This window comes from Canis lupus, chromosome 22 (assembly GCF_048164855.1).
Source record: "Canis lupus baileyi chromosome 22, mCanLup2.hap1, whole genome shotgun sequence".
In the NCBI taxonomy this organism is placed as follows: domain Eukaryota; kingdom Metazoa; phylum Chordata; class Mammalia; order Carnivora; family Canidae; genus Canis; species Canis lupus.
In genome coordinates this window covers 32,028,499-32,053,642 of record NC_132859.1, presented here as the reverse complement: position 1 = coordinate 32,053,642, position 25,144 = coordinate 32,028,499, and the positions used below count along the sequence as shown (strand labels likewise).

Genomic DNA, 25,144 nt, shown 5'->3' with positions numbered 1-25,144 from the left:
GCAGTTATAGCTGTGGAATTTTTATAATATGCAAATATTTTGGATCTCATCCAAAACCTAACTACTCACAGTAGCAAACATCATCCAAGCAACTCTTACAAGGCTCCAGAGTCTATGAAAAGAGGAGTCCAATGAACATAGAATGTTAGAGTTGGAAAGAACTTGAGAGATTATTTATTCCAACAGTTTCAATATGTAGATGAGGAACTGTAGGTCCCAGTATGTAAAATCACTGACAGTTCAGGAAGGGGAAAAGAATAATCTTTTTCAACTGGGTCACCTTAAACATGTAAAATATAACTTCTATAGGTTTCAGTTAAATCTTAAATTGTAACAAATTATCCCCAAATGTTAGTGATTTACCACTGGGATTTATTTCTTGCTTATGCTCTATGTCCATGCTGGGTCAGGCATGGCTCCCCTTGAGGAAGTTTCACTGTAGGACCAGGGAGAATGGAGCGGCCCACTTGGGACATTGTGGGTTGATGTAGGGTAAAGAGATCATGGCCTGGCAAAGTCTGGCTCTTAAAGCTTCAGCTTGGAAGTCACAGGCTAGGTCTGATGTCCAAAGAGCAGAAACTATGGATCTTTTCTGAGGGAAGGGGTTGCCTTCAGAGAGGGGCAGCAAGTATTTTGAACAAGAGTACAGTTCATCACAGTGATGTGGGTAAAAGTGCTTAGTGAAGAGTGGAACACCAATGAATACAAGTTGTCTTGATCTGTTGACAGTCTACCAGCTACTAATGATGGACCTGTGGCTCATCTTTCTTACCACATTAGTGCTTAATAAAACGTCTTATTAATTAACTTATTAAGATTTTATTTATTTATTCATGAGAGACACAGAGGGAGGCAGAGACATAGGTAGAGGGAGAAGCAGGCTCCTCACAGGGAGCCTGATGCAGGACTTGATCCCAGGACCTCAGGATCATGGCCTGAGCCAAAGACAGACACTCAACCACTGAGCCACCCAGGTGCCCCACAAAACATCTGTTTTAGAACTGTCAATCACCATAGTCCCTGTGCCAGATATAAGGATGATTTTCCTAAGGATGAATCATTGTATATAAGTATATATGTGTATATAGATATATAGAATTTGTGTATATATATAATATATATATTTTGGTAAGAGTTGATCTTAACAGCTATTGCAGCTTTCAGTTTGATTGATAATTTTATACTACATGCTAGCAAGCCTTGTCACATGTGTCTTAAATCAGCCATTTTGACCTTATGTGTTTTATTTGTGAAAAGGAGACTTCCATCACATTTTTTTTCTGACAGAATTTGTCTTTAAGAATACATAAATTCCATTGTAGCTATATAACTCCTCCATAATTGCCTTATTCATCTCTAAATTATGCTTAGAGGAGGCAAGATGGATGATACAAGCTTTTCAATGTTTTATGGAGAGTTAGATGCAGACTTCTTGGAAACTGTTTCTCTCAGCTCTTCTTTTTCAGCTAATACAGGCATCAAAACTCAAGGAAACTCACTTGCTGTAGAAGCTGATCTGCAGAATCAATTGGATTGTTTGCTAGACTAAAAGATCTGTGATGTTTGGATCCCCAGAGCTTTATTTGGGGGGTAACCTTTCATGTAGGGTCACCAGTGGCTTCTAAATTTAATGTACTTTCACCAGTGGGTTTTGAAGCCAAGCCTCCGCTCTGTTGTTTATGCGGATTTGGAGGGGGAGAATTGACGTGCTCATTCAGAGGGAAGGTAAATTGAGTTCTGTCTTTTAGCTCTGGATTGTTGAACAGGTTGCAATATAGTTGTTATGACACTAGCCTGGTGTTGACCTTCATGTAGGAATTTTTGTAGATTTTGCAAAGCAAATATAAATGCAATGAACTTTAGTCATGGCCAAAGCCAAACTGAGAACACCTTTGAAATCTAGATTAAAAACCCATCACAAAATTTATTTCATATAGGTCAATGAATTATAAAAGTGAGGGGTATTAACTTCAAATATCCCCGCTCTCCCCCTCATCCACACACACAAAAGGCAAGTGCTTGGTAAAATGCCATTATTTTCACAAGGTAGAAAGGAAGGGATAAAGTAACAGGATATTTCTATGTTAAAAAATAATAACAAGGTCTGTATTGACCTGTTCCATCATTAGCTTCTCCATCAGTTCATAACTTCAAAATGTTTTCTCAAATGGTTATGTATTTGGCACATGGGAGTAAAATTTGAAGTGATAGCCTAAGTTTTAGAGTAAGCCAAATCTATCACAGCAGTAAGTTAATGTAAAATAACATTCATGAGAGATGTTAACTGGCTAACTAACAATACACTGCAATAGACTAGACCCAAGTTTGCATACATCCAAGGGAATAGTCTGTAGGGGCCTGGGAAACCATTACTGTCACCATTTTCCTATATCCTTTTTGGAAAAGGAAGACCAAAATGTGCCCCAAGTCTGAGATATGGTCCAGAGCACATATTTATAAGAAAAATTCTTAAACATCAAAAATAAAATAAATGTTTGAATATCACAGCAAACATTAATTTGATTGCAAATTAGTGGGCGTCTTTAGAATATCAGTGGCATTGTGTGAGAATGAATTTTAAATTTGATCTAAGATCTCTGGGGTCATTTAGCTTCTATTTTCTATTGTCCAGGAGGAAAGGAACAAAAATAACTTTAGTTCTTCCTTTTGCACTTGTGAATGAGTGGTCTCCTGGTATAGGCCTTCTATTTCTTGTATTTTTCACTTATCTTATACTCAGGTTATAAGTCTGAGCTTGTTATATTCAGATGATGGGAAACCACCTCTAAATTCTGTGCTTAGTCAAGAGAGCTATCTGTGTATAAAATTACAGACACATATACATAATATACACATTTACATATATAATTTCTAACAAATGGTCATTTTGAGTGCCCAACACATGAAAATAAAACTTCATGAGACCAAATTCTGAGACCATGGAATGGGCTAGGGCCTATATGTGTTGTGCTGTTTTACTAAGGTATTATTTCTTCAGAATGCACCATAGTGTACAGGAAGGAGCAGGGCCACCTGGCCATGAAATGGGACAAAATCCTGAGAAGCAGAATTTAAAATAAAGAAAAAAGAGGTGGGATAGTGTGAATAGTAGATTTTGCTGTCTAATAAAGATGAAATTTCTGGTGACACAGTGATTGGCCAGGGATGCTCTGCTGAGCTCAGCGGGGGTGGCATGGGTTTGGCTCCAGGCTGCAGTTTCCATTCAGGTTTCACCCTTGTAGTGGTCAAATTTCTGGGGCCTGCTGGCTGCTCAGGACCCATTCTTCTTATAGTGATGCCAGAAACCCAAAGGCATAACTCAACTAACTGCACTAGCCTCTGCTTACATCATGTTTGCTTATATCCTGTTAGCCAAATCAATTCATGTGCAAAGTCAAGGGGGGAGAGGGAGTAGGTGTATAGTTCTCCCTTAGAGAGAAAGTACTGAATATTTGCCGAATGATGATCTAATATCATAAATGGTCTGCGTAAAATCTTCAATGTATTGCTCTTTTATTGTGTGGTAGGAGGTTGGCTTGGTGATCTGGTAGTTTGATGGGGCTGGAGAGATGATAAGGGACTTGGCCACATTAATAATAGTAATAATACTAACATTACTGATAATAGCATATAACATTTACAAAGGCAGGATGTTGTATCAGGCTAATAATAAATAATAACAGTAGAAGCTGCATATGCACTTATACTTTAGACATTGTTCTGAGCACTTTACAAAAATTAATGTATATAATTCTCACAGCAACCCTATAAAGTAGATGCTATTATTACCTTAATTTTTAGGTGAGGAATTGGGGGCACACAGAATTTAGGTGGTTTTCCCAGCATCAAATAAGTCTAGTAAATGATGAGCAGAGATAGATGCCCAGAGTCCATGTTCTCCCTGCTTCTTCAGCCATTTTATGGGTGGAGGGCTGACATGATCTAATTTACATTTTTTGAAAATATTTTATTTATTTATTCCTGAGAGAGCGAGAGAGAGAGAGAGAGAGGCAGAGACACAAGCAGGCTCCATGCAGTGAGTGGGACTCGATCCGGGGTCTCCAGGATCAGGCCCTGGGCTGAAGGTGGCATGAGCCACCAGGGCTGCCCTAATTTACATTTTGAAAAGTCATTCTAGATTTTCTGGAAGAAAGAATGGGCAAAATCATGGAAATGGTAAGGTCTATTAGAACAATGTTTCTCAAAGTGTTATCTAGAGCCTGCTATTATGACTTTGTTACTGGCCCATGACAAAGTAAGCACAGAAATTGAGAGGAAGCGTTTAGAAGCTCTTACAGAGAACTTGATGTTATTTCCAGACCAAAGTGTGTGATCACTATCCTAGTAATTCATTTTTACTGTATGTTATGAAAGTGTTGGTTCATAATGGATTGGAAATGAAGCACAAAATAAAACAAAAAATGCAAACAACTCTCCCTTCGTCACAAACAGCTTGAGAAAACGCTGTGTAGATTAGTGTGATAATCCAGGTAAGTGTTTATTGGTAATACCTTGAACAAGGGTGATGCTTGCGGAGACAGAAAGTAGGTGAATTTGATAAAAATTTTAAGAATTAGTCAGTCTTAATTGCAAACATCTTAGCAGAGATTGAGGGAGAGGGGTGGAAGAGTACTAGGCAGATTTAAAGGAAGCATTCAAAGATGCTCATCTTGCTTCATTTATATGGGGCCTGCATGCTGCTGGTGGTAGCAGTTTTAAGGAAAAATCACAGGAATACAATTCTGTTTGAAACCCAGCAAAGAGGAACTTAGAGGAAACTTTTGGTAATTTTCGATGTAGGTGAAATGCTTGTTTACTATTTCAGAGTGATTGATTCATCTTGGTTTGCCTGGGACTTTCCCACTTCTAACGCTGAAGTCCCACATCCTGAAAGTCCCTTCAAGTCCCAGGCAAACCGGAGTGGTTGGTCACCCTCCGTTTTATACTGTAAATAGTATTTTATGTTATACTGGTGGTACATGTGCAGTAAACATCTTCTTCCACTTTGCTACCAGCTCATCTGGTGAGGTCCTCTATTCCTGGGATATTGGAGTATGATATAGATGCCCAGACAAAATAGGGGGATTTGAGTGAGCCCTATTGGAAGAAATTTCCAAAATGATAAAGAAATAAGAGATGGAAATAAAATGAGATGTTAATTATTCAGACAGACCTTGGAATTTTTTCCTGCAATGTGGAATTTCTCACAAATTCTTGACTTTGCTGACTTTATTTTGCCATGGGGAAGAGAAAGCATGAAAGGAAACTACTCTACCCTAGTCCATAGGGAAGAGCTGGCAGGGAGCACAGAGTGTCAATAGCTTCAAGAAGACATGGCTGTTTCAGCTTAGAGCGCACAGAAGAGCAGGATAGAACATGATGGGAGGGACCCGTGATCTCCCCTCCCCACATGAATATCGATTTCAACTTTTTAGAGAGTGGATTGTGATGATTCCACAACCAGAAAACATAAAAGGATATCCAGATCAAGGGTGGAGTAGCTTAAAAAAATCTTAATAATGATTTGGAGGGGAAATGGGGAAAGCACTTGTTGATGCAAACATAAACTTTTCACGTAGGAAGCTCATTCTTGAGTCTTTCCTATTTATGCAGGAAGTGGATTTAGAGCTTCCATCCCACCAGTGGGTGGTGGCATACAGTGTGGACTGTGTAGCTGATGGCTAATTAGCTAATGTGCTTCAGTCCAGGGTGCCATCTGAATCCTTAATTCTGCCATACAGATCCAGTCCTCACAAAAGGGCCGCCATCTTGGCTTTTTAATGTAACATTTCTACTTTCCCTTGGGCCGTATTCTCACTGTTGCCTTAGGGACTGTCTTCTTTGGCACCAGATGTCTCCTAAATACTGTGCAGTTCTGGATATCTGCCTGAAAGGATCATCCGAACTATGATCTCAGCAGCCTTCTCTCAAGAATCAAGGGTGAATCTGTGTCCTAAAACTAGGACCACACCTGTATTTAACCTATATCACCATCATCTAGGAATTTCACTCCCTGAGACTGAGACCTTGCCTCCCCCTTTTCTTTTTAATTAATTTGTCACACACACACACACACACACACACACACACACACGGAGAAGCAGGCTCCATGCAGGGAGCCCGACATGGGACCCGATCCTGGGTCTCCAGGATCATGCCCTGGGCTGAAGGCAGCACTAAACCGCTGAGCCACCCGGGCTTCCCCGAGACCTTGCCTCCCCTTAATGGTCTTCCCTCATCAGTACCAATGAAGAGGGAGCTCCATCTGACTTTGAGTATTCAGCTGCTAAGCAAACACCCTGGGCTCAGAAATTCTTTTATTTATTTATTTATTTATTTATTTATTTATTTATTTATTTATTTATGATAGTCACAGAGAGAGAGAGAGGCGCAGAGACATAGGCAGAGGGAGAAGCAGGCTCCATGCACCCGGAGCCTGATGTGGGATTCGATCCCGGGTCTACCAGGATCGTGCCCTGGGCCAAAGGCAGGCGCCAAACCGCTGCGCCACCCAGGGATCTCCAGAAATTCTTGAATCCTCTAGTTAAGTATGCCTTTGACACAACCCTTTGGATATTCAGTGTTGTATTACTACATACTCCCATTCAAGGGCCAGCCCTGCTGCCAGGCCAGGTCTCCTGTCATGGAACTGGTTTCCTTTCTTTCTCACTCTGAGTTCACAGGATACCTCTTGACCAAGCTCACTCCAGTGATGACAGCTGGGCCTTATAAAACACAAAGGATGACGATCAACTATGTGACTACCAAACAAAGGATAAAGAGGACAGCTGCCAGGGCATATGGAGCAATATTCACAGATGACAGAGAAAGCAGGACTGCTCAATTCCATGTATACTTCTGGCTTCCCTATTAAGTCAAATAATCGTCAAATGTGGTTAAGAGGGAATTGATGCCTGGGATGGGTGATGAGTAGTAATAAGAGGGCACCTAAGTATTTAAATGAAAATTCTCTGAGGTTCGGGTAAATCACTCTAGGATTCTGGCAGACTTCTCAAATGGGATTATTTAATCTTGATGGATAATCTTTGATGAACCTGAGAGATGCAGGAGATAGTCAATCATATCATTTTCCAAAAGGGCAAAATCCAGATTTCAATAATTAAAGACATGTGAAATTAAAGGCTTTTCACAGAAAAAATTGAGAATACATTTTTAATCAGATGGTTCTTAGTGCTTAGAAAGAAATGTGTTGGTATAATCCAAGGGCAATAAATGGCAAGTAAGTCCTTAGAAACCAAAGCAGCTTTATCACTCTTTCAACCTCTTTCCATTTACTCCTCTATCTACTTCTCTCTCTGCTCTGATTTGTTCCTCTATCTTTCTTTTGCAAAGAACAGCTGCTGTTCCCTCTGCTCTTCCTGCATGACACATCATAGCTGTCACCAAGTGAAGGGGGGGTATCCTCAGATTCTGAGTCTACATTCCTTCACATGTCAAGTACCTGTCCCTAGTAAAAATTCTAGAGCACACATTTTATGGCCCATTGACAAAACATCCATATTTAACTCATAAGAGGGGTTAAGATGGGAGTACTTGTATTCTTATTGATCAAGAATTAATCTATCAAGTGGGACTAAGACCACACCTTTTCTAAAGCTTCTATTCCCACCTTTCAGAATCAAAGGAGACTCATTCGCTGGGGTTAAGACCTTGCCTTTCCAAACCTTCTTAACCGTCATCATCAAGGATGAAAAAGGAGCTCCTGAAATACCCCTCTTTCTACCACTGAACATTCACAGACTTGCCACTGGTTCCTTGAATCCATAAGGACCAATCTTATTTTGTATTTATCTGTGCTTATACACATCACTTCAAAAACCTTTTGACATACAGGGCAACTCTCATCTCCCCCACTCTAATGCTCCAAGGACCATGAACATCCTCTAATCTGTTTTCCTCTACTATGCTTCCACATATCTTGAAACCCTTTACCACATACTCTGGATTTAATGATCTATCATCAGTAAAATCCCATATATCTTTTATCTTTTCATTTTTTGCCATTTTATCTTAATGGAAATTTGGTTGTCTCTGAGGATGCTGTGTTTACTGTAGCCTTCTCAAGTAATGGCTGCTTTTGTCCTACTACTTTCTCACTTCTAGGCCTGAGGGATTGGATAGGTGTCCTCTTTGCCTTTTATTGATGCTTTTAGACCATTTTCCTCCTCCTCCCCTTTTTCTTCCACTCTGAATCCAATATCATCAAACTATATCAACCACTATCTCTCATTCACTGAGTTTAGATCATGAGGTAGTTCTCCAAATTTCTTTATGATTTTAGATTCTTGTCAACTATCCCTCTCTCTAATATGATTCTTTTTTTATAAGATTTTTATTTATTTATTCATTCATGAGAGACACAGGGAGAGAGAGAGGCAGAGAGAGAGGCAGAGACACAGGCAGAGGGAGAAGCAGGCTCCATGCAGGGAACCTGACGTGGGACTCAATCCCAGGTCTCCAGATCAGGCCCTGGGCTGAAGGTGGCACTAAACCGCTGAGCCACCTGGGCTGCCCTCTAATATGATTCTTATGCCCTAATGATTCATATATATTTAATATATAGCTGATTCTTTCAACTTTCTGATCTTTTATTTCCTTGATTTTATCTCTTCCAAAAAATCTTGTCTTCCATTCTACCTCAGCCATTATTTCTCATTATCATATTCTAGACCTTGTTTTAATTAATAACCATAAGTCTTTCATACTCTCAACTTCATGCCTTTCCTCTCTCACTACCATCTTGAAAATTTTCCAGTTCATTTCCTCTAATAGCCCAATTTAAAAGGGTTTCCAAGACCTCCCACTCTACCACAAAACTCCAATGCATTGAACATATTATTTTTCTTCTCTTGCTCAATTCCTTGATGTCCTTTTTCTCCTCCTTATCAGGGTAAAAATTATACATTCTTTATAATCACTCCTTTACATACATCTTCATCTCCTTTGCCTGTATCTTGGTAAAAAAAATATAACCCTGGTGAATTTTGTCTTTTTCATTACTCCAAACTTATGCCCATGTCTAGCTGAACATGGCTAGAAAAAAAATTCACAACCACATTGGCTAGCCTCATTATAAATTCATGATTAGAAATCACAAATAGGCCTTTAATGCTTTCAGGCAAACATAAATTCCTTATTCATTATTCTCCTACTCTTCTAGATGATTATGTCACCATCTCTGTCTCCTTAAAGCTCCAACATCTCCTCCTCCATTTTTGGTCTATGGTGATGATTTTGCTTTTGGCCTCACTAAAAACGTGAAAGCACTCAGAAGAGAACTGCCACTGACTCTACCACCACCTCTATCTACTTACCAACATCTGAATTCATGTCCTATACTTTCCCTTTGCCTATCTCAGCTCTTCTCTCCACTTGAGTACTTGATTCCATATCCTTTTGCTCCAGCATCACTCAGCAGTTCCTTCTTCTCTTGCCAATATCATCAATATTTCCTCTCTCTATGGGATTGTTCTCATTTGTTGTTTCTCAATTATAAAAACCCTCTTCTTGGAGGGTGGAAGGGTGGGAAAAATGGGTGAAGGGGAGTCGGAGATACAGGCATCCAGTTATAGGATGAGTAAGTCATGGGAATAAAGGGCATAGCACAGTGTATATAGTCAATGGTATTGTCATAGTGTTGTGTGGTGACAGATGGGAGCTACACTTGTGGTGAGCAGAGCATAATGTATACAGAAGTTGAATCACTATGTTATATACCCAAAACCATTGTAACATTGTGTGTCAACTATATTATAAACAAAACAAAACTCTCTTCTTGATGACACATTCACCAACACTTGGTACCCCACTTCTTTGCTTCCCTTTGGAGCAAAGGTCCTCTAATATGATTTGAGCTTATTGACTCCAATTCTTCTTACATTTCCTTAAACCACTCTAGTCAGGTTTTTGGCCTCATGACATCACTGAAGCCACTCTTGTCGATATAAGCAATGACTTCTACATGGCTACATTGAATGGTCAATTCTCAGTATCTATTTTATTTGATCCAATAGTGTCATCTGACCTAGTTGAAAGCTCTTTCTAGCACTTTGTTCATTTGGTTTCCAGGCCTCTACATTATCTTGCCTTTTTCTCTACCTTAGCAATTGCTTTATTTTAATCCTCTTCTCTGGTTCTTTCTCTTTCTCTTTTTAATGTTACAGGGCCCCAGGGCTAAGTCCCTTGATTTACTTTCATCCTTTTTGAGCTCATTGAGTCTCATGGATTTAAAAACTATTTATATACCAACAAGTTCCAATATATTTCTAGATTGGACCTTTCTCCCAAACTGCAGACTTGTATTTCCAATCTGTCTAAAATAGACTTTCTGATTTTCCTCCCGCATCCCAAACTTCCTCCATCTCTGGCCTTCCCTGATCACAGTTGATGACAACAACTCCAAGTATCCTGTGTCTCAGGCCAAAAACCTTGGCATAACTCTTTTCTCTTTTTCTTAACCATGTGCAATTTATCAGCAAATACCGTGGACTTCATCTTCAAAATAAATGTGGAATTTGACCAGTTTTACCACTGCCATTTCTCACTACTACTGCCTAGGTCTGCGTCACCATCTTTCACTGAGATTACCACAATAACATCCTAACAGATATTACTTATTCCTTTTAGATACAGCAGCCAAAGTTATCCTCTTAAAATGTAAATCAGATCATGTCACTCTTTTTAAAGCCATGCAGTAATTCATTCAACATATGAATTAAAATCCTCATGATGACCCACTTACATCTCTGATCTCATTTCTCAGTCTTTTCTTCAAATCATTTACTCTACTGCAGCCACATTGATTTTCTTGTTTCTCGAACAAGCCATTTGCCTTTTGTCTTAGTGTTTTTGCATGGGTTCTGCTTTCTGCACAAATGTCCCTTTCTCAGAAATTTGCATGGCTGACCTCCAAGTCTCTGCTCAAATGTCATCTTTTCAAAAGGACCTAGTGAATCTACTTAAAATTTCACTTCTCACTCCCAAAACCCTTATCCCATTCTACTTTTCCTTTTTTTTTCATAGGATTTATCTTCTGTCATAGTATGTAATTTACTTATGTATTATATTTAATATCTTGGTTTTTCTCCCCTGCTATAATATAAGTTCCAAAGGGCAGAAATCTTTGTCTATCTTGATCATTGATATATTGCAAGGGCCTAGAACAGTTCTTGGTACATAATAGTTGCTCAGTAAGTATCTGTTGAATAAATAAATGAATCCTAATTTCTAGATGTGTCTTACTTTGTTAGGTGTCCCTTCTTTTTCCAATCAGCCAAGGTGAAGGGGATGAAGTCAAATGTAAATAAACAGGATTATTTCCTCCAGAGATGGGGTAAAGTAGGTTCTCTAAGAAGAAACTTTTCTCTAAGAAAGTAGAATAAAGGTAGAAGGGAAATAATGAGCACATCTGTAAAGATAGGATCATGAAAGTGTTGAATAACCAGTAGGCTATGGGGCTTGGGGCAAATCTTAGAAGTTGGACTAAATGAGATTGATGACTCCTTCCAAATTTAACATTATACAATACTTGAATACTCCCAAGAGTATGGATGCCTGGATGAGATTTCTAATGGTGTTCGGGAAAATTCTCCTCTTGCTCCTTATCCATTTAATAGTTTTATCTTCAACTTTAGAGACTTAGAACTTAATAAAGTTATCAGAAGACATATACCGAGAGAGGTAATATACAAGATTGTAGAATCAAGGATTAAGGACATTTCAGTGGACTCCAATAATGGACCAAAACAAATAAGATAAAACTTAACAAAGATCAATCTAAAGTCCAGCATTTGGGGGTAAAAAAAAATCAATTGTGCAAGTGCAGAATGAAGGAAATGAGGCTTGACAGCAAATTATGTGAAAAAGACTTAAGGGTTTTAGTTGATTATAAGATCAATATGAGCCAACAGTGTGATGTCCTAAAAACAAAACCAAAACTTCTCAAATGTAATCTTGGGCTACATTTGTAGAAACATAGGCCTGGATGTATAGTAAGCTACATAATAGTCACAGGGTACTTCACATTATGGAGAGGATGGGTAAAATGTTTTGTCTTTAATCTCAAGTTTTTTACTTAGTTGAGGTTGTCCCATTTTAAGAGGAGCATTGACAAACAGGCAAAATGCTGAGGACATCAGAAATGCTGGGTTCTTTCAAACTACATTTATTAAGGGCAGATATTATTCCTGGATGTAGTGAATAAGCACACCAAAATCCATGCCATCTGGAGTAGTCAAAGAAAGTGAGGATAGTTTAGTTTTAAAAAGCTAATACATATATTTATTTGATAATGTATTCTATCATAAAACAGAAATACTTTAAGATATTTAGTTATTGTGCAAATTTTGAGCAGTACAAGAAATTGGAAAGAAGCCAAAAAAATTTTCTTCGTGGTTACCCTATTCACGGATAACCACATTTTTGCACACTACTTTTACTCCATGCAAAATTTCCAGAATCCAAAGAAAGTGTGAAAGTGTGCATGAATGGCTTATGTGGGCCAAATCTGAAGTGAGGTTTTTCACTTCCATCCACAGTTGACTGACTGGTCAGAACTAATTTTAGGGTTCAGTACTATCAAGGATGCTGGGAAATATGATGTAGCTTTGTCCCAGAAGAAAAGAGAATGGTGTTTCTTGTATAATCACAACTCTCTTTTGAGACCTGGTTACTCTAGTTGGCTTTGTTTTGATTATGATTCAGTGTATCTGCTATTAGAAATATCATTCTTGGAGCATCTGGGTGGCTCAGTGGTTAAGCGTCTGTCTTTGGCTCAGGTCGTGGTCCCAGGGTCCAGGGATCGAGTCCTGCATTGGGCTCCCTGCATGGAGCCTGCTTCTCCCTCTGCCTATGTCTCTGCCACTCTCTCTGTGTGTCTCTCAAGAATAAATAAAATCTTAAAAAAAGAAATATCATTCTTTACTTGAAATTATTTTTGGATCAGAACTAGTTTAGTTTACTGTTCTCCTTTTTTATAGTTGCCATTTTGTCTTTCTAGCTTTTACACTGAATTTTGTTCAGGTGATTTTTTTTGACTCCTGGGTTAGATGAGTATTTAACTTCCTAATTTTCTTCACATGATCCTGACTTTTTTTGTTTGTTTGTTTTACCTATATTCCATTAGGTGTAGCCTAGTAGAAAGTGCACTGCTGTCTGAGCACTTGAGATTGTTTTGATCAGAGCAGGAAGGTAGAAATCTGCCCTTCTCTCTACCTCAAATGCCTTCCTTTTAAGACTTCCTCAATTCCTTTTAAGACTTCAATTGTCCTGTACTAATGTCTTCTCTCACATACAGTTTCAACTCATTGCTTTTAAAGAGCAGCAGCTTCATTCTTTTCTATAGCTCTGTTTTTGTCATGATTTTTCTATGTTCTGATCTCTGATCCCTTTTAGTCTCTAGATAGGCTTGTTTAACTACATCCCTTCATGCACCACAGAATCTCTCTGCTGGATTTAGTTTCCTTAAAACTACATGATGCTTTGGGAAATCCCAAACCTTGCAAAGTATCATTTAATAGAGGATAACTGAAGCATCTTGACTCAAAGATAAAGTTTTAAAAACTTCTTTTCACTGGTAGGTACAAGAGATATTTCTTGTTTCCAAAACAGTTTGGCAGGTTAATAAATTAACAGGTTATTTTTTACCAAAATAGTGATAATTGGGTAATTGGCCTATGATACTTCGGAAATAATTTCAGGATAATATATTATATATACATATTTGTGTTCATTTTAATCCATTCACCAAAGATAGTTGCTGGATCACACCCTCCAGAAATGGTTAGCCAGCATTTAATCCAGAGGCCAACTGCAGAAATGGTTACTCTAAGTATTTTACTATGCAGATTTCTGATCAATACAACAGGCTTTGTTAATGAGTATAAGTTAGAAATGGACTTTCATTGGTAAACTTAGTGGTCAAGATGTAGGGATTATCTAGAAGATACTCTCTATCCATGCATGAATAGGGCAAGGCTAAAATTCATGTAAGACATACTGTTATGCCTGTGCTAGTTGTTTTTAATCAACACCCATTCTGATGGGGTAAATGCTTATTTTTTAAAGATTAAATAAATAAATATTTGAGAGAGAGAGAAGGAGAGACGTAAGGAGGTGAAGGACAGAGAGAGAGGGAGAGAGAATCCCCAAGCAGACTCCCTGCTGACTGTGGAGCCCAACACAGGGCTTGATCCCAGACTCTGAGATCATGACACTCAACTGAGAGCACCCTGTAGCATTTTTTAAAAAGATTTTATTTATTTATTTATTTATTTATTTATTTATTTATTTATTTATTTATTCTTGAGAGAGCCAGAGAGCAGAGGAAGAAGCACAGGAAGAGGGAGAGGGAGGGGGAAAGAATCTCAAGTAGACTTGGGGCTGAGTGTGGAGCTAGATGCAGGACTTGATCTCACCAGCCTGAGATCATGATGTGAGCTGGAACCAAGAGTCAAATCTTTAACCAACTGAGCCACCCAGGTTCCCTCCCCTGTTTTGTTTTGATATTAGATAGTAGTTTGAGCATTGCTTCTTGGAACAAGGATATGAATGAGAGACACCAGGGGTGCTGGAAGTGGAGCCCATTTAAGATTAGCTTTCTTTCTCTCTGCCCCTCCCTCCCACTCATATGCTCTCTTTCTATCCTTATAAAATAATAATAATAATAATAATAATAATAATAGAGTGAGAGAGCCCAGCAGTCAGTACCCTTAGAAATGGCACAGTCACTGCATTTGGTTATAGGGTTACACAGTGGTCAATCAACACAACTGTATGCAGCAGCCCTGAAAAGGGCTTTAGGTTATGATTCCTAGGCAGTCTTATATTAAGTCATTGATTAGAAAGATTCTTGGTTGTCTGACTCTACTTGAGGGTTAGTTGAGTCCTGGTGTTTGATTTTTGGCACATTTGGCTTGGGTAAGCCTCTCCCACAAGGTGCTGTCAGATTTTCTAAAAAGACAGAGAGTTGGGATTTCATCCTGTTTAAAGAACAGGATACATGATTGTCTTGGGACTGCCTGCTAATTAAATGGCAGGATTCCATCAGACATTTGCCTTCTTTGCTACTTTGTAACAAGATTGTAGAGAGATCTGGAACCATCTTTTGCCTCTAACGAGGAGCTTTCAACCTGTAGTACACTTTGCATAGGTAAAATTCAAGATGTCCATGGTGTTGGATATGAAAATGGATTAGGGTTTTTCCTTACTAACTCTAACTGAAATAAGACTTTCCTTCAGTTATAAGTGTAGGCAACACATCCTTGTGTTACTAACTTCCTTTGTCACTAATAGAAATCACATTTATTTTCATCACATATAACTTTTATTGCAGATATCCCAATGTGCCATTTCATCTCACCTTTACCTTGCAATTATAGTGATAGCAGATCCACTAGTAGGTCTATTTTTAATTTATTAATAGAGAATTCTATGTATTTTTATATCACAGGTATTTAACAATATTTCAACAACTGTATTTCAATGTAGTTTGTTTTCTTTTTAATTCCTATGCTTTTTGTCTTATACATTTAACATGTTATTCTGAGGAGACACAACAATGATGCAGAATTTCTGCTTTTTTAAGGCAATTGTTATTTACCAAAAAAAAAAAAAAAAAAAAAAAAAGCCTACTAGTTATTTACGACTGAATTGATTTAGGTTAGTTCCCAACAAAGTGGACAGGTGGTGCAAGAATAAAGTCAATGGGAAAAATGTGGTAAGGAATTAACACCATTATCCACCATGCAGTTTGGGTGATTCTAAGCTGGCCAGCACCATGGCAAATTTTGAAAATCAGAGGCAATATCTCTGCAGATATGGCATAGCTAAGTTCTGAGAGGTTGTGCAAGACCTGGCCCATTGGGTGGAGAGGAGGAGGATGGCATTCCTCTACTTTCTTTTCCCGCTGTGCAATCTTGTTTTTATATTTCCCTTCAATTTTTTTCATGATAATTTTAAACAACACCATGTAAACATACTAATTTAGATATTTTTGAGAAAGTGTCACTTTTGGAAAATACTCTTAGAGGGAGCAAGTATACCCCATTCTCTGTCCCCATTCTGTCTGTTTCACTTCTGGACATCCTGGGAAATAAGTAGAATACAAAGGACTATAGAAAATGACTTACAAAATGATTTTAATTTTAGAGAATGGTCTTTCCTTTTTCTCAAAAAACTACTTTATCTTGGTGTACATTTCTACAGTAGTCATCACGATAAATACTAGGTAAGGAGTTAAGTTAGGTAGTTGAGGATGATAACAAAAGATAAAAGAAAATTTCTCTTTATTTTAAAATTATATATAGTTCAGTAATTTTCAAAATTTTTTGAAATTTTTTTTGACCTATAGTCAGAAACGCATTTCACATCCTGAGCCAGTACACACGCATACATGCGCGCACACATGCTTGGAACAAAACCTTTGGGAATCAATACTTAATCCTTATTTCCATTTCCATTCCATTTCTTTCTTTGCCATTTTATTCCATATTTTTCATTTAGAAAAAATGCTAGTATAGCAGAATCTGAAGCTTGAAAAAAAATATTGGCTTAAGTGGGGTTTGTACCTTAAATTTCTAAACACAGTTCAGAAATAACACACTATACTTTCTCCTACCTTCTCCATAGCACTTATCATTGTGAAACAAAACTAAGTGAGGGGATTGTGGGGGACCTAACATTAAGAGCTTACTACGTGTTGATAACATTATATTTGTTTTGTTCTCTTTTCTACTCCTCTGAACAGTCTTCAGGAATAGAAAAACCTAAACTTCATAATGGCTGAACTTTTTATTTATTTTCTTTTTCACTTATGTATCCATAGTACCTAAAAGAATGACTGGTATATATTAGGAACTCAATCGCTATATTAGTTAATTTTATTGTCTCAAATTTAAGGAAAGAAAACTGAAGCTCAGAAGGATTGGTGACTTGCTCAATGTCTCAGGGATTGTAGGGGGTGGATCTGGGCTTAATAGAATCTGTCCAATTCCCAAGCCATGGGATGTGTAGTGAGAAGTGTAGAGTCAGCCTGTTAATTTGACTTTATGCATACAAGATGGTATTGTGTACAAGGAAGTTTGGTGTGGTAGGTTAACACCCTGTTTTGGAGTAAGATCTGGTCCTGAAGGCTTGGGCCGTTTTTATATTTTTGATTATTCATTCATGCTGAGTCAGAACCAAGATCATAGGAATATTTTGGTCACAGGTCATACATTTTTTTTTAAAAAGATTTTATCTATTTGAGAGAGATAGAGAGAGAGTGAGAGCATGGGCGGGGGGGGAGAGGAGCAGAGGGAGAAGCAAACTCTGCTGATCAGGGAGCCTGACATACGGCTAGACCCAGGACCCCGAGACCATGACCTGACCTGAAGGCAGAGGGTAACTGACTGAGCCAGCCAGGTGACCCAACAAGTCATGCATTATGACTAGAAACTTTTTTTCATCATCAACAAAACAATCACAGCTAGCCATTCTGCTGACTTTGTTGGATTCCATCAGGTAAACACAATCTGAATCAACCAAGAGTTAAATCTATTTACTTGAAGACAGGCAAACCCTTAGTGCTCTTCTACAAGTTCTAACCTGATGGTGTGGAGCCCCTGGGATAAAGTCATAGTTGGTTCTTTACGAAGGCAGAGACCTTCTCTAAATCTAGATCACATAGATTTCCAAATAAAATCATTCTGGCTGGGTCACCTGGGAGGCTCAGTCAGTTGGGCATCTGCCTTGGGCTCAGGGTCCTGAGATTTAGCCCCACATCGGGCTCTCTGCTCAGCAGGATATCGGCTTCTCCCTCTCCCTTTTCCCTGCCTCCCCACTCGTGGTCTCTCTCTCTCTCTCTCTCTCTCAAATAAATAAGTAAAATCTTTAAAAAAAACCTCATTCTGGCCAAGAGAGACACTGAGCCAAATTAACAGTACCCCTCCCCCTACGTCTCTCCAAAGACCTTGGCAATAGGCTTTCTCAGATAGAGGTGGTACAGCTGTTGTCTGAGGTAGAACTATCACCCTACTGCCTAACAATGACTAGCTCACCACCCCAGCAACAGAGGAGCCAACAAGACTAAGACATTTAACAACTAATCATGGAGCTCCAGGAAGGAGACAAAGCTGCCTAGCAACTCCCCAAACAGAATTGCCTTTAACCATGTGAAAAGAATTTGATTAATGGATTCAGAGAGTTTGGCGGTAACCATTGACATCCAAGCATAGAGTATGTTTGTAGGAATGTGAGGCTGGCAAGTTGTTTCAGGCTGAGATTGGGGTTTGAGCCATGGAGGAGGACACTTGAAGCAGAGTGATTTGTGTCTTATATCTTTAAAGATGGATTCTCAGTGACTTTTTAAAAAGATTTTAATTATTCATAAGAGACACACAGAGAGCTGCAGAGACATAAGCAGAGGGAGAAGCAGGCTCCCTGTGGGGAACCTGATGCAGGACTCGTTCTCAGGGCCCCAGGGTCACGCCCTGAGCCAAAGGCAGCCGCTCAACCACTGAGCCACCAAGGTGCCCCTCCCAGCTGTGGTCAGACTCAGTGAGTGGGTAGCAAACTGGAAGGCAGGTTGTACATTTTTGGATATTGGGGCCATTAAGAGCAGAATGTTATGTTCACTGGTCGATGTATATCATTCTTAGTGATAAAATCTTTGGGAAAAATTAATGAAGTCTGGTGAATACAAAATGCATGTAAAAGCACTTGAGTTTTCATAAAGGCATATTTTCACTGAGTTGTGTTGGACCGTGGAGTCATCCTTTTCCATTGCAGGGGGTTACACATGAGTTAGAGATCAGAGGCTCTGGCACACTTTGGCCTGTCTTTTCTGAGCTCAGTAAGGATTTATCTCTGGTTTTTGCCTGGTTTAGTAAAAAAAGAATGAATGCCTCAATAGTTGCTCAGCATTTACAGATGGAACTTCTGAGCCATTCCATTTTGTCTGCCTGTTCCAAGCACTGCTTCTGGACCTCCTATACCTTATTAATTTGATGCAATATGTACCTCTTTCTTACTTGCATAAAAAAACCCCAACGCATGGGGGTGGCTTGGGTGGCTCGGTCTAATTTCAACTCAGGACCTGATCTCAGGGTCCTGGGATGGAGCCTACATCAGGCTCTACACTCAGCAGGGAGTCTGCTTGTCTTTCTCCCTTTGCTTCTCCCACTGCTCATGTTCTCTTTCTCAAATAAATAAATAAAATCTTAAAAAAACACAAAACCCCAAACTCTTTGTAACAACCTCCTATTTGGTTTGTTACACATTGGTATCACACTACCATGTGATAGTGTTGCCAATTTTAAAGTGTCTTAAATATTTGTGTCTATTTATCAGAGATTTTCAGAGGTTTTTGAACTATTTTTATGAACCCTGGGATACTTACAGGAATGTATAGTGTTTCTATTCATTTCTCACATATATGGAGTTAGTTTATTTATTTTTGGCCAGTTAGCCCTGCTTTACTTGTTTGGCAATTCTTCATGAATTTAAATTTCATCTCCAGCTCTGAGTTTTCCAGAAGCAAACTCAAAAAAAAAAAAACAAAAAACAAAAAAAGGGTGCTTCCTTCCTTTAGTTTATATACTGACAAATTTTGTCAATGCAGTGCAGTTTTACAATTTAAGAAATTATAATTTTGGAGAGCTATTCCTCCATTTTCTCTGTTATTTTGTTTTTTCACATGCAAAGCTCATTTTCCCCTAAGGATGCCAACTTATTTAGATGAATTTTCACCATTTTGATAGGATATTTCTTTTTTATACAATAGCCTTAATAAAGAAATAACAAATTTTTGATTGGATATGCCTGAAAACAACATTAGGCTTTTTTATGTTATTTTAGCATTGGAATGTGAAAGAAAGTGGTAAGAAATACTTGTCTGTACAATGGCTCATTGTAAGTATTTTGATACTGATAAGCATTGTTGACCCTGTTATTCCAAGGACACTATTTTAGTCTGTTTGGGCTGCTTTAACAGAACGCAACACACCAGGTGGCTTATAAACAATAGAAATTTATTTCTCATAGTTCTGGATACTTGGAAGTTTAAGGTCAAGGTGCTAGCAGATTTGGTGCCTGTTGAGAACGTACTTCCTAGTTCATAAACAATTATCTTCTTGTCATGTTCTCATATGGTGAAAGGGACAAGGGAACTCTCTGGATTCTTTTATATAAGGTCTCCATCCTCATGATCCAGTCAATTCCCAGAGGCCCTGCCTTCTAATACCATCACATTGGGTGTTAGTACTTTACATATGAATTTTGGGGGACAAACATCCAATCTATAGTATATACTAATATTGACTTTATGTAGTGTTACTAATTTTGTTTAAGCAATCCTTTGGCACATTTGCCATCACTAAATTATTGTAGCAGTTTTAAACTTAAAAAAATTGAATTTTCTCCATATTTGACATACTTTATCTCATAATTATCAACTATAGTAGGAATTATTGCGTCCATTTTACAGGCGAGAAAACTAAGGCTCAGAGAAGTTAGTAACTTTTCAAAGGTCTCTGACCCAAGTCAAGATTTAGTGCAAGAATGAGATTGAGTTCATTTGAATTTACTCTTTCAAATCTCTTTAAAAAAGCATAACAATCATGTTCATTTTGACAGGTTTTCATGATAGTAATTTTTAATGGTTTCATTTAGAAAGACTGTATGTAGTTGTTACCTAGACAATTATAGGCTTCTTCAGAGGGCCTATATGTAGCAGATGCTCCCAGTGTCTCATTCTTATCCCCTTGGCGCTTATTATGTCCAGGCACACAGCTAACCTCCCATTACTAGCACATGTATGTCTTTATAGGCAACAGGTACTGGGAATTCATGCCCTCCCCCTCCCTTGACGTGTTCATTATTGTCTTCTATATGCCAAATGTATATGTGTACCTTCCCTCCCACCCCAAAATCCATATGTTGAAACTCAATGCCCAATGTAATGGTATTAGGAGGTGGGACTTTTGGAAGGCGCTTAGATCATGAGAGTGAAGTCCTCTATAAAAGACACCCCATAGAGCTCCTTCTGCGATGTGAAGAATAGCTAGAAGGCACTATCTAGGAACCTGAAAAAGTGCTCTCACCAGACTGAATTTGCCTGGGTCTTGATCTTGGACTAGTCTCCAGAACTATGAGGAATATATTTGTTGTTTATGAGCCACCCAGTTTATGGTATTTTATTACAGCAGCCCGAACAGAATATGCCATTCACTTTCTTCTCTTTCCTGTTTTACTTCCCTTCTCCATTAGTGGTATTTTTTTTTTTTTTTTTGGATCACCTCCGAATGAACTACTTTCCCTTGAGTCTTTATTTCAAAATATGTTTCTGGGATAACTCAAACTAAGACACCACCTTACCTATTTGTTATGGATATTGGAAGTAAACCTAGTAAACCTTATGGCCTGGAGCATCCAATCTCAGGTTGGGGCCCTCTCATTCTGGAATTTACAAAGATGGCTTCTCATTTGCCTGGCCAGTTGTCTGTTCCTTGCTTTTGCCTCCTTATCTATATTTTATTTGACTGCAGACTAGAATTCCCAGTTCCCTGCTCTGACTCTTTCCTTCCTTTTTTAAAAAATTTTTGATTTTTGGCAATGCATTTGGGGCTGACTCTCTGGTTAGTCACCTTATCTACCTAATCTCTTGACACTGAGCATTACTTCCATATATTAGTTATCTATTGTTGCATAACAAATTACTACAAATCTTAGTAGCTTATGATAATAAACATTTGTTATCTTACAGTTTCTGCAGGTCAGGAATCTGGGTGCAGCTTAGCTGAGTGCCTCTGGCTTAAGTTGACAGTTAAACTGTCAGCTAGAAGTGTGGTCTCATATGAAGGTTTGATTGAGGGAGATCTGCTTCCAAATTCACTCATGTAGTTGTTGAAAAGCTTTGGTTCCTGGCCATACAGTTCTCTCCACAGGACTGCCTCATGACATGTGTATTAGTCTACTTGGGCTGCCATAACAAAATACTGCAGCCCGGGTAGCTTAAATGCCAGACGCTTATTTTCTCACAGTTATGAAGGCTAGACGTCCATAGTCAAGTTCTTGACAATTTTAGCTTCTGGTGAGAGTGCTCTTCCTGGCTTTTAGACAGTGGCCTTCTCACCATGTCCTTACATGGCCTTATTCTGTGCATGTATGGAGAGAGAGATTTCTGATGTCTCATCTTCTTTTTATAAGGACACCAGCCTTTATGTCCTCATTTGACCTTAATTACTTCTCTAGAGGTCCCATCTCCAAATACCATCACATTAAGGGTTAGGACTTCAACATACAGACTTTGGGAGAGACACATTTCAGTGTGTGACACAAGGTACAGGAGACAGTGAGAGAGCAAGTGAGAAAAGCATCCATAATGGAAGCCATAGCCTTTTCTAATCTCATCTTGAAGGTGACATCCCATCACTTCTGCTGTGTTCTATGTGGTAGAAGTGAGTGCATAAGTTTAACCCACGCTCAAGAAGAGAAATTTAAACAAAGGTGTGAATTTAGTAGGTGAAAATCATTAGGAGTATACAGGAGAATCTCTCTTGCTTTACTCACACACATAATACTTATGACACTACATACATGGGTCTTGTTTCCCCCACACACCAAGGCAATTCTCTGTGACATCAGCTGGATGTCCTACACTTTAATTCAATTTAATTCTGACTTGCTAGAGTTAGTGCAGATCCCGTACGTTAAGGGCTAAATCCACAAGACTGCTCTCAACTTCAAATACCAATAGTGAGTAGTAAGTTCCCAGGTTACCCACAACTTCTGTATGATTTGGTTACAAAAGAAGTTCCCACAGCCCCCTCCTTGGAGTTGATCATTTGCCAGAATAGCTCACAGAACTCAGGGAAACAATTACATTTACCAGTTTATTATATAATGAAGGATATGATAAAGGATACCTATGAACAGTCAGATGAAGAGATACATGGGGTGAGGTGTGGAAAGATTCTGAGTGCAGGAGCTTTTGTCTTTGTGGAGTTGGGATGTGTCACCCTTTCCAGGAGATAGATATGTAGGTAGAACTTCCAGCCAGGAAGTTCTCTGAACCCCCCCTTCAGGGATTTTAATGGAGCCTTCATCATGTAGGCAAGATCAATGATAAACTCCATTTCCAGTGTCCTTTCCTCTCCAGAGAATGGACAATGTGAGTATAGTAGATATGCGGTGTACCTCCATGGTAGGCTGCAATACCCCTATCTCAGTAGGTTGCTGTGAGAATTAAATAAGGTTATACACATATAGCACCCCAAATTTTATAATTTCTGAGAGCAAGCATTCATGAGGGATTTTACTAGTGACTAACAGGTTTGATTCCTGGAGAGAAGCATTCATGAGACAATAAACTAGGGAAGAATACTAACGTGATTGGGTAGATTTTAGAAACTGCATTAGAAGTTTGGCCATCATCTAAAATATGTGGGTTTCTTGACCCCATTTATTATCCACTTTACTTTCCTAAACTTCAGCAGACATTTAGCAATTCTGATATCAAATTCAAGAATGAAGTAAATAGTGTTTAAAGAGGAGAATGAACCAGTTGATTTATATGCATATGTTGAGGAAAGAGAGGAGGCCGTGTTCTAACCGAGGGTGTTATAAATTGAGAACTTGGGTGAGAAAGGTACACACAGATTAATTTATAGAATCCTGTCAGCAATGCTACTTTTAAAATAGCACTTATAGGCTCTCTGGCAAAGGAAAAGTGAAACAGCTGGACCTGCTCCAGCCTCAGGCTTGTAAAACCACCAGTCAGTGAATCCAATAAGCAGATGCACATTCCTACCTTGAACCACACCTCCTCCCCCACACTTTTCCACAAATCCTACACACCAACCCTCACAAAAATATTTCAAGTTGGTTTACAAAATTGAGGCCTCAACCCACACTCATTACAGCCACAATCTCTTATCTCCTCTCCTTTGGCCATTTCCCAATACACTGAATCTCTTTCCCGGCTTTGCATGCTTCGTCAGAGCAGAGCTTGTCTTGAACAGAGTTATTCACAAAGGATCTTGAATAGGATGGAGCCTTCATCCATATCTGGATCCATTCTTTAGCTTTTTGTAGGAGTGTGATTCAACCATCTAGGAATCCCTATGGCAGAGTCATTTGTTAATTTGGTAAATGTTTTCAATTCAAATTTGTGACAAGCACTGTGCCAGGGGCCAAGGACACAACAGGGCACAAGCCTCAGACCTTTCCCTGAAGGGAAGTCTGATGGGGAGACAAACAGATGTGCAGGAGTGCAGGGCATCATGGGAGCACCCAGGACAGGGAGGGGTGGGCATGGTCATGCAAGGCTCCTTGCAGAAGGGGTGAATGGGAATTAGCAAAGTGCAGGTGGAAAAGAGAGATGTGAAAGGAATTGAGGGAAGACTATACGCTATGTCCTGGGAGTAAAACTCCAGATTAATTGGCCAAGCAGGTGATTATAAGAGATTAAAGAGAGAACTGTATCCACTGGGTTCTGAATTCTTGGTCTACCAGCTGGCCATCAGGCTGCGGGAGTTGGAAAGAAGTCTAGCAATCATGGACAAGATGCTGAGTCCAGGGTGAGTTCTGTTGTGCTGGTAGGGTATTTTTGAAAGTTGAATTTCAGTGTCTTTGAAGATTATGGACTTTTTGTTGTTTGTCCCAAACCCTGCCACTTTTTAGTGTTGTAAACCAGTGGGTTATGTATTATGTTGCCTGTCTGTCTTTTTTTTTTTGTGATCCTGATCCCTGGTCTGTGCCATTTCCTCGATTTTTAATATAAGGAGCTCAATTGCTAGATAAATAGATCACTCATTTATTCTTTCATTCAACAAATATTTATTTTGGCTCTGTGAGGGGGGCTGGGTACACATCGGTCATTTCAGCTTCAATGAAGCTGATAGTCTGAAGACGAAGACAAATAAGTAAATAAGCAAATGGACATATATAAATTTTGCCAAGTGCTTTGAGGGTAAGGTGAGATGATAATAAGGGCCTACTTTAGAATGGATGGCTAGAGAGCCTCTCTGAGGGAGAACATTTAAGCAGAGACTAGAAGAAGAAGAAGAAAGTTTTTGGAAGAGTTTGGGGGAAATGTGCTCCAGGCAGCAAAAGTGAAGCCAAATGTGAAGTTGGGCAGTTGGTAACT

At 38.9% G+C, this 25,144-nt stretch overlaps 1 protein-coding gene across 3 annotated transcripts in view; it reads right to left on the bottom strand.

The window, feature by feature from the left end:
* UBE2E2 (ubiquitin conjugating enzyme E2 E2) overlaps window positions 1-21,860 on the bottom strand; it is a 471,670-nt gene extending 449,810 nt beyond the window's left edge. Inside the window, exon 1 of one of the 3 annotated variants that reach the window (XM_072792955.1) lies at window positions 21,759-21,860. The gene's annotated coding sequence lies outside the window, so the exon portion shown is untranslated. The remainder of the gene's footprint in view (window positions 1-21,758) is intronic. The other 2 variants (XM_072792951.1, XM_072792953.1) reach the window with 2 other exon arrangements.
* Window positions 21,861-25,144: the final 3,284 nt, after the last annotated feature.